Raw genomic sequence first — 13,947 nt, 5'->3', positions numbered from 1 at the left:
TCCACTCACCCACCACCCTCTGAGTGAAAAACTTACCCCTGACATCCCCCCTGTACCTACCCCCCAGCACCTTAAACCTGTGTCCTCTCGTAGCAACCATTTCAGCCCTTGGAAATAGCCTCTGAGAGTCCACCCTATCCAGACCCCTCAACATCTTGTAAACCTCTATCAGGTCACCTCTCATCCTTCGTCTCTCCAGGGAGAAGAGACCAAGCTCCCTCAACCTATCCTCATAAGGCATGCCCCCCAATCCAGGCAACATCCTTGTAAATCTCCTCTGCACCCTTTCAATGGCTTCAACATCTTTCCTGTAATGAGGTGACCAGAACTGCGCGCAGTACTCCAAGTGGGGTCTAACCAGGGTCCTATAAAGCTGCAGCATTATCTCCCGACTCCTAAACTCAATCCCTCGATTAATGAAGGCCAGTACGCCATACGCCTTCTTGACCGCATCCTCCACCTGCGAGGCCGATTTAAGAGTCCTATGGACCCGGACCCCAAGGTCCTTCTGATCCTCTACACTGCTAAGAATGGTACCCTTCATTTTATACTGCTGCTCCATCCCATTGGATCTGCCAAAATGGATCACTACACACTTATCCGGGTTGAAGTCCATCTGCCACTTCTCCGCCCAGTCTTGCATTCTATCTATGTCTCGCTGCAACTTCTGACATCCCTCCAAACTATCCACAACACCACCTACCTTGGTGTCGTCAGCAAACTTACCAACCCATCCCTCCACTTCCTCATCCAGGTCATTTATGAAAATGACAAACAGCAAGGGTCCCAGAACAGATCCCTGGGGCACTCCACTGGTCACTGACCTCCATGCAGAGAAAGACCCCTCCACAGCCACTCTCTGCCTTCTGCAGGCAAGCCAGTTCTGGATCCACAAGGCAACAGCCCCTTGGATCCCATGCCCTCTCACTTTCTCAAGAAGTCTTGCATGGGGGACCTTATCGAACGCTTTGCTGAAGTCCATATAGACCACATCCACCGCTCTTCCTTCGTCAATGTGCTTGGTCACATTTTCAAAGAACTCAACCAGGCTCGTAAGGCACGACCTGCCCCTGACAAAGCCGTGCTGACTACTTTTGATCATACTAAACTTCTCTAGATGATCATAAATCCTGTCTCTCAGGATCCTCTCCATCAACTTACCAACCACTGAGGTTAGACTCACCGGTCGGTAATTTCCCGGGCTGTCCCTGTTCCTGTTTGAAGACGAACATCTCGCCAAGGCCATCCCCACACCCCCACTTTTTGCCTTCAAACAACCGCGCAACCTCAAACAGACGATTATCCGCAGCAAACTAGCCAACCTTCAGGAGAACAGTGACCACGACACCACACAACCCTGCCACAGCAACCTCTGCAAGACGTGCCGGATCATCGACACGGATGCCATCATCTCACGTGAGAACACCATCTACCAGGTACACGGTACCGACTCTTGCAACTCGGCCAACGTTGTCTACCTGATACGCTGCAGGAAAGGATGTCCCGAGGCATGGTACATTGGGGAAACCATGCAGACGCTACGACAACGGATGAATGAACACCACTCGACAATCACCAGACAAGACTGTTCTCTTCCTGTGGGGGAGCACTTCAGCAGTCACGGGCATTCAGCCTTGGATCTTCAGGTTCTCCAAGGCGGCCTTCACGACACACGACAGCGCAGAGTCGCGGAGCTGAAACTGATAGCCAAGTTCCGCACACATGAGGACGGCCTAAACCGGGATGTTGGATTTATGTCACATTATCAGTAACCCCCACAGCCTGCCTCCTGGACTTGCAGAATTTCACTAGCTGTTCTGTCTGGAGACAATACACATCTCTTTAACCTGTGTTTAATGTTCCCTCCACCCACATTGTCTGTACATTTAAGACCTGGCTGGCTGTAGGATTCGCATTCTAATCAGTATTCTGTAACTTGATTCTGTCTGTTTGCACTGTTTGAGAGCAGATTTCCACTCCATCTGACGAAGGAGCAGTGCTCCGAAAGCTTATGGTATTTGCTACCAAATAAACCTGTTGGACTTTAACCTGGTGTTGTGAGACTTCTTACTGTGTTCACCCCAGTCCAACGCCGGCATCTCCACATCAATATAACATCACCCAGGGGAACTGAAACAACATTGTGTGAGATCGCCTAATCAGGAAACGAGGAACACTTAAGGACATAAGAACATAAGAACTAAGAGCAGGAGTAGGCCATCTGGCCCCTCGAGCCTGCTCCGCCATTCAATAAGATCATGGCTGATCTTTTTGTGGACTCAGCTCCACTTACCCGCCCGCTCACCATAACCCTTAATTCCTTTACTGTTCAAAAATCTATCTATCTTTGCCTTAAAAACATTCAATGAGGTAGCCTCAACTGCTTCACTGGGCAGGGAATTCCAGATTCACAACCCTTTGAAGAACTTCCTCCTCAACTCAGTCCTAAATCTGCTTCCCCATATTTTGAGGCTATGCCCCCTAGTTCTAGTTTCACCCACCAGTGGAAACAACTTCCCTGCTTCTATCTTATCTATTTAGCAGGGCATTCCACGTCCTTACTACTCTCTGAGGTAAAGTACCTACCGCTGACATCTGTCCTATATCTAACACCCCTCAATTGAAACCTGTGTCCCCTCGTGTTAGCCATCACCATCCGAGGAAAAAGGCTCTCACTGTCCGCCCTATCTAATCCTCTGATCATCTTGTATGCCTCTATTAAGTCACCTCTTAACCTTCTTCTCTCTAACGAAAACAACCTCAGGTCCCTCAGCCTTTCCTCATAAGACCTTCCCACCATACCAGGCAACATCCTAGTAAATCTCCTCTGCACCCTTTCCAATGCTTCCACATCCTTCCTATAATGCCCTCCCAACATTCTTCTGAATGAGGGGAGATCTTATAGAAACATATAAGATTATGAAGGGAATAGATAAGCTGTAATGACAATCACCTGATGAAGGAGCAGCGCTCCGAAAGCTTGTGATTCCAAATAAATCTGTTGGACTTTAACCTGGTGTCGTGAGACTTCTTGCTGTGCCCACATTGTAACAGGAAATAGTATAATACTGCTGTTGGAATCCACCTGAGCAGAGTCACTCAGAAGAATAGTCCTGAGTTGGTTCTCTATTTGCTCTCCTGCATATACAGCACAAGCTTGAATAAACCTCTTATTGAAACACCATAGTGTCTATGAATTCACTTGTTTGATCCCCCGACAAATATGAACAGTGTGAAGGGCACAGAGGCTGAAAAATTCTTCAACTGCATTGAAGAAAACTTTTTGAGTCAACAGGAAACAAGCCCAACGAGAGGGGGCACAATTCTTTGATTTTGATTTGATTTGATTTAAACTTATCACGTTTATTAACATACAGTGAAAAGTACTGTTTCTTGCATGCTATCCAGACAAAGCATACCGTTCATAGAGAAGGAAAGGAGGCTGGTTTGTGTGATGGATTGGGCTACATTGATGATCTTTTGTAGTTCCTTGCGGTCTTGGGCAGAGCAGGAGCCATACCAAGCTGAGATACAACCAGAAAGAATGCTTTCTATGGTGCACCTGTAAAAGTTGGTGAGAGTCGTAGCTGACATGCCAGATTTCCTTAGTCTTCTGAGAAAGTAGAGGCGTTGATGGGCTTTCTTAACTATAGTGTCAGCATGAGGGGACCAGGACAGGTTATTGGTGATCTGGACACCTAAAAACTTGAAGCTCTCGACCCTTTCTACTTCGTCCCCGTTGATGTAGACAGGGGCATGTTCTCCACTACGCTTCCTGAAGTCGATGACAATCTCCTTCGTTTTGTTGACATTGAGGGAGAGATTATTGTCGCCGCACCAGTTCACCAGATTCTATATCTCATTTCAGTGTACATAAACATAAGAGTGCATCAGCAAATGGGATCAGAGTAGTGAGAAATGGTCACTCAGTGAATGCAGCATTCCTAACAAGATGGATGAATCGATAGCACCAGGTGATCAAGGAAATTATGTTAAACCTGTATAAAATACTGGCTCGGCAACAGCTGAAGTACTGTGTACAGTTCTGGACACCAGACTTTAGGAAGGATGTAAAGGTATTAGAAACCAAAAGAGAAAATGCTGGAAAATCTCAGCAGGTCTGGCAGCGTTTGTAAGGAGAGAAAAGAGCTGACGTTTCGAGTCCAGACCACCCTTTGTCAAAGCTGCTGAGATTTTCCAGCATTTTCAACTTTGGTTTCAGATTCCAGCATCCGCAGTAATTTGCTTTTATCTATGTGAAGGCATTAGAGAGGGTGAAGAGAAGATTTACAAGAACGGTTCCAGGGATGAGAAACTTCATTAAGTGGACAGATTGGAGAGGCTGGGCTGTTCTTGTACATGTGGGGACACACGACATAGGGAGGATAGGGGAAGGGGATATTAGGCAGGGATTTATGGAGTTGGGGTGGAAACTAAAGGCCAAGACTGACAGAGTGGTTATCTCTGGGCTCTTGCCTGTACCACGGGATAGTTTAGAGAGGAATAGGGAGAGGGAAGGTTTGAATTCATGGCTGAGGGGATGGTGCAGGAGGGAGGGGTTCAGGTACTTAAGCAATTGGGGCTCGTACTGGGGAAGGTGTGACCTCTATGAGAAGGATGGTCTACACCTTAATCAGAAGGGGACCAATATCCTGGGGGGTAAATTTGCTAAGGCCATGCAGGGAGGTTTAAACTGATTCGGGGGGGGGGAGGGATCCTGAGTAGTGGGGCTGAAAGTGAGGGATGCATGGATGGGGACTGCAATGCACGGCATTGCAGAGGTGGGGTGGAGCAGGGTTTGAAATGTGTATACTTCAATGCCAGGAGTATTCGCAATAAAGTGGGTGAACTTGCAGCGTGGATCAGTACCTGGGACTTCGATGTTGTGGCTATTTCAGAGACATGGATAGAGCAGGGGCAGGAATGGATGCTGCAGGTCCCGGGGTTCAAATGTTTTAGTCGAAGTAGGGAAGGAGGTAGAAGAGGGGGAGGGGTAGCATTATTGGTCAGAGATTGTATCACAGTGTCAGAGAGGAGGTTTGATGAGGACTTATCTGTTGAGGTAGTATGGGCGGAGATTAGAAATAGGAGAGGAGAGGTCACCCTGTTGGGAGTCTTTTATAGACCTCCTAAAAGTTCTAGAGAGGTTGAGGAAAGGATTGCGGAGTCAATCCTGCTTAGGAGTGAAAGTAATAGGGCAATTGTTATGGGGGATTTTAACTTGACTAATATTGACTGGAATTGTTATAGCTCTAGCTCGTTAGAGGGGTCAGTTTTTGTTCAAAGCGTGCAGGAAGGTTTTTTGACTCAGTATGTAGACAGGCCAACTAGAGGTGAGGCTATATTGGATCTGGTGCTGGGAAATGAGCCAGACCAGGTGCTAGACTTGGAAGTTGGTGTGCATTTTGGTGATAGTGACCACAATTCGGTTACGTTCACCTTAGTGATGGAAAGGGATAGGCATGAACCTCGGGCCAGTGGTTTTAGCTGGGGGAAGGGTAATTATGAGGCTATTAGGAGAGAATTAGGAAACATAGGTTGGACTAGGAGATTACAGGGACTGGGAACGTCCGACATGTGGAGTTTTTTCAAGGAGCAGCTACTGCGAGTCTGTGATAGGTATGTCCCTGTCAGGCAAGGAGGAATTGGTAGGGCTAGGGAACCGTGGTGCACCAAAAAAGTTTCTTTGTTGGTTAAAAAGAAAAAGGAGGCTTATGTTCGGATGAGACGTGAGCACTCGGGTAGTGCACTAGAAAGCTTTAGATTGGCTAAGAGGGAGTTGAAGAGCGAGCTTAGAAGGGCTAAAAGGGGACATGAGAAGACTTTGGCGGATAGGGTTAAAGAGAATCCTAAGGCGTTCTATAGGTATGTCAAGAACAGAAGGTTGGTTAGGGCAAGTTTAGGGCCAGTTATAGATGGCAGAGGGAAGTTATGTGTGGAACCGGAGGAGATTGGTGAAGCATTGAACCAATATTTCTCTTCGGTGTTCACGCAAGGGGACATGAATATAGCTGAGGAGGACACTGGGTTGCAAGGGAGTAGAATAGACAGTATTACAGTTGATAAGGAGGATGTGCAGGATATTCTGGAGGGTCTGAAAATAGATAAATCCCCTGGTCCGGATGGGATTTATCCAAGGATTCTCTGGGAGGCAAGAGAAGTGATTGCAGAGCCTCTGGCTCTGATCTTCAGGTCGTCGTTGGCCTCTGGTATAGTACCAGAAGATTGGAGGTTAGCGAATGTTGTCCCATTGTTTAAGAAGGGGAACAGAGACTTCCCCGGGAATTATAGACCGGTGAGTCTCACTTCTGTTGTCGGCAAGATGTTGGAAAAAATTATAAGGGATAGGATTTATAGTTATTTGGAGAGTAATGAATTGATAGGTGATAGTCAGCATGGTTTTGTGGCAGGTAGGTCGTGCCTTACTAACCTTATTGAGTTTTTTGAGAAAGTGACCAAGGAGGTGGATGGGGGCAAGGCAGTGGACGTGGTATATATGGATTTTAGTAAGGCGTTTGATAAGGTTCACCATGGTAGGCTTCTGCAGAAAATGCAGATGTATGGGATTGGGGGTGATCTAGGAAATTGGATCAGGAATTGGCTAGCGGATAGGAAACAGAGGGTGGTGGTTGATAGTAAATATTCATCATGGAGTGCGGTTACAAGTGGTGTACCTCAGGGATCTGTTTTGGGGCCACTGCTGTTTGTAATATTTATTAATGATCTGGATGAGGGTACAGTTGGGTGGATTAGCAAATTTGCTGATGACACCAAAGTCGGTGGTGTGGTAGACAGTGAGGAAGGGTGTCGTAGTTTGCAGGAAGACTTAGACAGGTTGCAAAGTTGGGCCGAGAGGTGGCGGATGGAGTTTAATGCGGAGAAGTGTGAGGTAATTCACTTTGGTAGGAATAACAGATGTGTTGAGTATAGGGCTAACGGGAGGACTTTGAATAGTGTGGAGGAGCAGAGGGATCTAGGTGTATGTGTGCATAGATCCCTGAAAGTTGGGAATCAAGTAGATAAGGTTGTTAAGAAGGCATATGGTGTCTTGGCGTTTATTGGTAGGGGGATTGAATTTAGGAGTCGTAGCGTTATGTTGCAACTGTACACAACTCTGGTGCGGCCGCACTTGGAGTACTGTGTGCAGTTCTGGTCCCCACATTACAGGAAGGATGTGGAGGCTTTGGAGAGGGTGCAGAGGAGGTTTACCAGGATGTTGCCTGGTATGGAGGGGAGATCCTATGAGGAGAGGCTGAGGGATTTGGGATTGTTTTCGCTGGAAAGGCGGCGGCTAAGAGGGGATCTTATTGAAACATATAAGATGATTAGAGGTTTAGATAGGGTGGATAGTGATAGCCTTTTTCCTCTGATGGAGAAATCCAGCACGAGGGGGCATGGCTTTAAATTGAGGGGGGGTAGTTATAGAACCGATGTCAGGGGTAGGTTCTTTACCCAGAGGGTGGTGAGGGATTGGAATGCCCTGCCAGCATCAGTAGTAAATGCGCCTAGTTTGGGGGCGTTTAAGAGATCCGTAGATAGGTTCATGGACGAAAAGAAATTGGTTTAGGTTGGAGGGTCACAGTTTTTTTTTTAACTGGTCGGTGCAACATCGTGGGCCGAAGGGCCTGTTCTGCGCTGTAATGTTCTATGTTCTATGTTCTATGTTCTTGGAGGAGATAGAGATGTTCAAAATTATGATCAGTCTGGACAGAGTAGTTCGGGAGAAACTGTTCCTATTGGGAATGTAAATGGTGGAGATCATAGCTGAGAACATACAGACTCCACACAGACAGTGACTCAAGCTGGGAATGGAATCCGGGTCCTGCGCTGTGAGGCAACAGTGCTAACCACTGTGCCACCACCATGGGGTGGTCACACTGCAGGCTCAATCTCCACAGGCAGAAAGGGAATGGGTGGCCATCAGGCAGAGTAAGAAGACCAGGCAGGCAATGCAGGAATCGCCTGTGGCCATTCACATGCAGAACAGATATATGGCTTTGGATACTGTTGGGGAAATGGCCTCTCAGGGGAAAGCACAACAGTCAAATTCATGGCATTATCGTTGGCTCTGCAACATGGGAGATGAGTAGAATGAAGGACTGCAATTGTTATCCGGGATTAAATTGCCAGGGGGATAGGTAGGCGTTTCTGTGGCTGCAAACCAGACTCCAGGACGGTGTGTCGCCTCCCTGGTGCTCGGGTCAAGGATGTCTCGGAGCAGCTGCAGGACATTCTGAAGGGGGAGGGCGAACAGCCAGTGTGTAATGGTACACATTAGCACAAATAACAGATTTTAAAAAGGGATGAGGTCCTAAAAGCAGAATATAGGGAGCTAGGAAGCAAGATGAAAAGCAGGATCTCAAATGTCGCTATCTCAGGAGTCAGAGTGGAAACAGCAGGATATATCGGATAAATACGTGGCTGAAAAGATGGTGCTCAGGGGGAGGGTTTCAGATTCCTGGGGCATTGGGACCGATTCTGGGGGAGGTGGGACCTGCACAAACTGGACGGGTTACACCTGGGCAGGACTGGGATTGATGTCCTCGGGCGAGTAATTACCAGTCAGGCCGCACTTGGAATATTGTGTTCAATTCTGGTCGCCACACTACCAGAAGGATGTGGAGGCTTTGGAGAGGGTACAGAAAAGATTTACCAGGATGTTGCCTGGTCTGGAGGGCATTAGCTACGAGGAGGGGTTGGAGAAACTTGGTTTGTTCTCACTGGAGCGACGGAGGTTGAGGGGCGACCTGATAGAAGTCTACAAGATTATGAGAGGCATGGACAGAGTGGATAGTCGGAAGCTTTTTCCCAGGGTGGAAGAGTCAATTACTCGGGGGCACAGGTTTAAGGTGCGAGGGGCAAGGTTTAAAGGAGATGTACGAGGCAGATTTTTTACACAGAGAGTAGTGGGTGCCTGGAACTCGATGCCGGGGGAGGGAGTGGAAGCGGATACGGTAGTGACTTTTAAAGGGCGTCTGGACAAATACAATGAAAACGATGGAAATAGAGGGATATGGTCCCCAGAAGGGGAGGGGGTTTAGTTCAGTCGGGCAGCATGGTCGGTGCAGGCTTGGAGGGCCGAAGGGCCTGTTCCTATGCTGTAATTTTCTTTGTTTTTTGTTCAATGTGGTTGGGAAGGGTTTAAACTAGAATGGCTGGGGGGAGGGGGTGGGGGGGGGGGGGGGGGGGACCTGAGCTGGGTGACAAGGGAAAGAGAAACAAGGACAATAATAAAGGAAAGAGCAGTAAAATAACAAAACTGTAGACAGGTTAATCAGGGGGAGAGGCAAACAGCGCCACAGTACAAAGAAAAGCTCGGGTAATTCAAATTGGAGAAAAGAGCAAGTTTAAAGGCTTTGTGGGGGAGGGGGGAATGAGGAAGGGGACGGAGCTGGTGGGGGTGGGGGGAGGGGGGTTGAGGGTAGTGGGGGGAGGGGTTGAGGGTAGTGGGGAGAGGGGGGGTGGGGGAGGGGGAGGGTGGTTGAGGGTAATGGGCTGGGGTTGGGGAGGGGTGGGGGAGGAGTTGGGGATGGGGAGGGGTGGGGGATGGGGAGGGGTGGGGGAGGGGTTGGGGATGAGGGTGTTGGGGATGAGGATGGGGAGGGGGATGGGAAGGGGGGGGGGGGAGGGGGGAGGGGGTGGGGAGGGGTTGGGGATGGGAGGGGTTGGGAATGGGAGGGGTTGGGAATGGGAGGGGTTGGGGATGGGGAGGGGTGAGAGAGAGGGTGGGGAGGGGATGGGGAGGGGTTGGGGATGGGAGGGGTTGGGAATGGGGGGGTTGGAGATGGGGATGGGGAGGGGTGAGAGAGGGGATGGGGAGGGTTGGGGATGGGGAGTGGTGGGGGATGGAGGGTTGGGGAGGGGTGGGGGATGAGGAGGGGTTGGGGATGGGGAGGGTTGGGGATGGGGTGGGGTGGGGGTTGGAGGGTTGGGGAGGGGTGGGGGATGGGGAGGGGTGGGGGATGGGGAGGGGGGAAGGAGAGGGGGAGAGGGAGGAGTTGGGGGGGATGGGGAGGGGATAGGGAGGGGGAAGGGGAAGGGGTGGGGGAGGGGGGAGAGGTTGGGGATGGGGAGTGGTGGGGGATGGGGAGTGGGAGAGGTTGGGGAGGGGGGAGGGGATGGGGAGGGGGGAGGGGATGGGGAGGGGGGAGAGGTTGGCGATGGGGAGTGGTGGGGGATGGGGATGGGGAGGGGGGAATGGGGATTGGGAGAGGTTGGGGAGGGGGAAGCGGTGGGGGAGAGGGTTGGGATGGGGAGGGGATGGGGAGGGGGGTTGGGGAGGGGTGGGGGATGGGGAGGGGGGAGGGAGAGGTTGGGGAGGGGGGATGGGGAGGGGAGGGGGCAGGGGATGGGGAGGGGGGAGAGGTTGGGGAGGGGAGGGGGGAGGGGATGGGGAGGGGAGGGGAGGGGGGAGGGGATGGGGAGGGGGGAGAGGTTGGGGAGGGGATGGGGTGGGGGGAGGGGATGGGGAGAGGGAGGTTTTGGGGGGGATGGGGAGGGGATAGGGAGGGGGGAGGGTAAGGGGTGGGGGGAGAGGTTGGGGAGTGGGAGAGGTTGGGGAGGGGATGGGGAGGGGGGATGGGGAGGGGGGATGGGATGGGGAGAGGGGGAGGGGTGGGGGATGGAGGGTTGGGGAGGGGGGATGGGGAGGGGGAGAGGTTGGGGATGGGGGGGGGGGGATGGGGAGGGATGGAGGGTTTGGGAGGGGGATGCGTTGGGGGAGAGGGTTGACCATCAGTTGCAGCCCCGCCCTCCCAGTGAGTGGGAGGCGCGCACCCTGAACAGTCTCCGGGAGCGCGCACGGACTCTCCGCGGGGAACGTCATCGCAGCGGGACCGCGCACGAGCACTCCCACGGGAGCGCGCGCGTTCTCACGCTGTGAGCGCGCACGCAGCCTTGGCGACCAGCGTCGCCCTGGTAACGGCGCTAACAGAGCGGGAGGTCCGGCAGGTAAATCCCCCTGAGGGTCCTGAGCCCCATCGCGCACAGCAAGATCCCACACACACCCCTCTGACAGTGCGGCACTCCCTCAGTACTGACCCTCTGACAGTGCGGCACTCCCTCAGTACTGACCCTCTGACAGTGCAGCACTCCCTCAGTACTGACCCTCTGACAGTGCAGCACTCCCTCAGCACTGACCCTCTGACAGTGCGGCACTCCCTCAGTACTGACCCTCTGACAGTGCGGCACTCCCTCAGTACTGACCCTCTGACAGTGCGGCACTCCCTCAGTACTGACCCTCTGACAGTGCGGCACTCCCTCAGTACTGACCCTCTGACAGTGCGGCACTCCCTCAGCACTGACCCTCTGACAGTGCGGCACTCCCTCAGTACTGACCCTCTGACAGTGCGGCACTCCCTCAGTACTGACCCTCTGACAGTGCGGCACTCCCTCAGTACTGACCCTCTGACAGTGCGGCACTCCCTCAGTACTGACCCTCTGACAGTGCAGCACTCCCTCAGTACTGACCCTCTGACAGTGCAGCACTCCCTCAGTACTGACCCTCTGACAGTGCGGCACTCCCTCAGTACTGACCCTCTGACAGTGCAGCACTCCCTCAGTACTGACCCTCTGACAGTGCGGCACTTCCTCAGTACTGACCCTCTGACAGTGCGGCACTCCCTCAGTACTGACCCTCTGACACTGCAGCACTCCCTCAGTACTGACCCTCTGACAGTGCGGCACTCCCTCAGTACTGACCCTCTGACAGTGCGGCACTCCCTCAGTACTGACCCTCTGACAGTGCGGCACTCCCTCAGTACTGACCCTCTGACAGTGCAGCACTCCCTCAGTACTGACCCTCTGACAGTGCAGCACTCCCTCAGTACTGACCCTCTGACAGTGTGGCACTCCCTCAGCACTGACCCTCTGACAGTGTCGCCCTCACTCAGCACTGACCCTCTGACAGTGCGGCACTCCCTCAGTACTGACCCTCTGACAGTGCGGCACTCCCTCAGAACTGACCCTCTGACAGTGCGGCACTCCCTCAGAACTGACCCTCTGACAGTGCGGCACTCCCTCAGCACTGACCCTCTGACAGTGCGGCACTCCCTCAGCACTGACCCTCTGACAGTGCGGCACTCCCTCAGTACTGACCCTCTAACAGTGCGGCACTCCCTCAGTACTGACCCTCTGACAGTGCGGCACTCCCTCAGTACTGACCCTCTGACAGTGCGGCACTCCCTCAGCACTGACCCTCTGACAGTGCGGCACTCCCTCAGCACTGACCCTCTGACAGTGCGGCACTCCCTCAGAACTGACCCTCTGACAGTGCGGCACTCCCTCAGAACTGACCCTCTGACAGTGCGGCACTCCCTCAGCACTGACCCTCTGACAGTGCGGCACTCCCTCAGAACTGACCCTCTGACAGTGCGGCACTCCCTCAGCACTGACCCTCTGACAGTGCGGCACTCCCTCAGCACTGACCCTCTGACAGTGCGGCACTCCCTCAGTACTGACCCTCTGACAGTGCGGCACTCCCTCAGTACTGACCCTCTGACAGTGCGGCACTCCCTCAGTACTGACCCTCTGACAGTGCGGCACTCCCTCAGCACTGACCCTCTGACAGTGCGGCACTCCCTCAGCACTGACCCTCTGACAGTGCGGCACTCCCTCAGTACTGACCCTCTGACAGTGCGGCACTCCCTCAGTACTGACCCTCTGACAGTGCGGCACTCCCTCAGTACTGACCCTCTGACAGTGCGGCACTCCCTCAATACTGACCCTCTGACAGTGCGGCACTGCCTCAGTACTGACCCTCTGACAGTGCGGCACTCCCTCAGTACTGACCCTCTGACAGTGCGGCACTCCCTCAGTACTGACCCTCTGACAGTGCGGCACTCCCTCAGTACTGACCCTCTGACAGTGCAGCACTCCCTCAGTACTGACCCTCTGACAGTGCAGCACTCCCTCAGTACTGACCCTCTGACAGTGCGGCACTCCCTCAGTACTGACCCTCTAACAGTGCGGCACTCCCTCAGTACTGACCCTCTGACAGTGCGGCACTCCCTCAGTACTGACCCTCTGACAGTGCGGCACTCCCTCAGCACTGACCCTCTGACAGTGCGGCACTCCCTCAGCACTGACCCTCTGACAGTGCGGCACTCCCTCAGAACTGACCCTCTGACAGTGCGGCACTCCCTCAGAACTGACCCTCTGACAGTGCGGCACTCCCTCAGCACTGACCCTCTGACAGTGCGGCACTCCCTCAGAACTGACCCTCTGACAGTGCGGCACTCCCTCAGCACTGACCCTCTGACAGTGCGGAACTCCCTCAGCACTGACCCTCTGACAGTACGGCACTCCCTCAGTACTGACCCTCTGACAGTGCGGCACTCCCTCAGTACTGACCCTCTGACAGTGCGGCACTCCCTCAGTACTGACCCTCTGACAGTGCGGCACTCCCTCAGCACTGACCCTCTGACAGTGCGGCACTCCCTCAGCACTGACCCTCTGACAGTGCGGCACTCCCTCAGTACTGACCCTCTGACAGTGCGGCACTCCCTCAGTACTGACCCTCTGACAGTGCGGCACTCCCTCAGTACTGACCCTCTGACAGTGCGGCACTCCCTCAGTACTGACCCTCTGACAGTGCGGCACTCCCTCAGTACTGACCCTCTGACAGTGCGGCACTCCCTCAGTACTGACCCTCTGACAGTGCGGCACTCCCTCAGTACTGACCCTCTGACAGTGCGGCACTCCCTCAGTACTGACCCTCTGACAGTGCAGCACTCCCTCAGTACTGACCCTCTGACAGTGCAGCACTCCCTCAGTACTGACCCTCTGACAGTGTGGCACTCCCTCAGCACTGACCCTCTGACAGTGTCGCCCTCACTCAGCACTGACCCTCTGACAGTGCGGCACTCCCTCAGTACTGACCCTCTGACAGTGCGGCACTCCCTCAGAACTGACCCTCTGACAGTGCGGCACTCCCTCAGAACTGACCCT

This window comes from Mustelus asterias, chromosome 10 (assembly GCF_964213995.1).
Source record: "Mustelus asterias chromosome 10, sMusAst1.hap1.1, whole genome shotgun sequence".
Taxonomy (NCBI): Eukaryota; Metazoa; Chordata; class Chondrichthyes; order Carcharhiniformes; family Triakidae; genus Mustelus; species Mustelus asterias.
The sequence above is the reverse complement of the archived record's forward strand: the minus strand, read 5'-3'. Positions refer to the sequence as shown.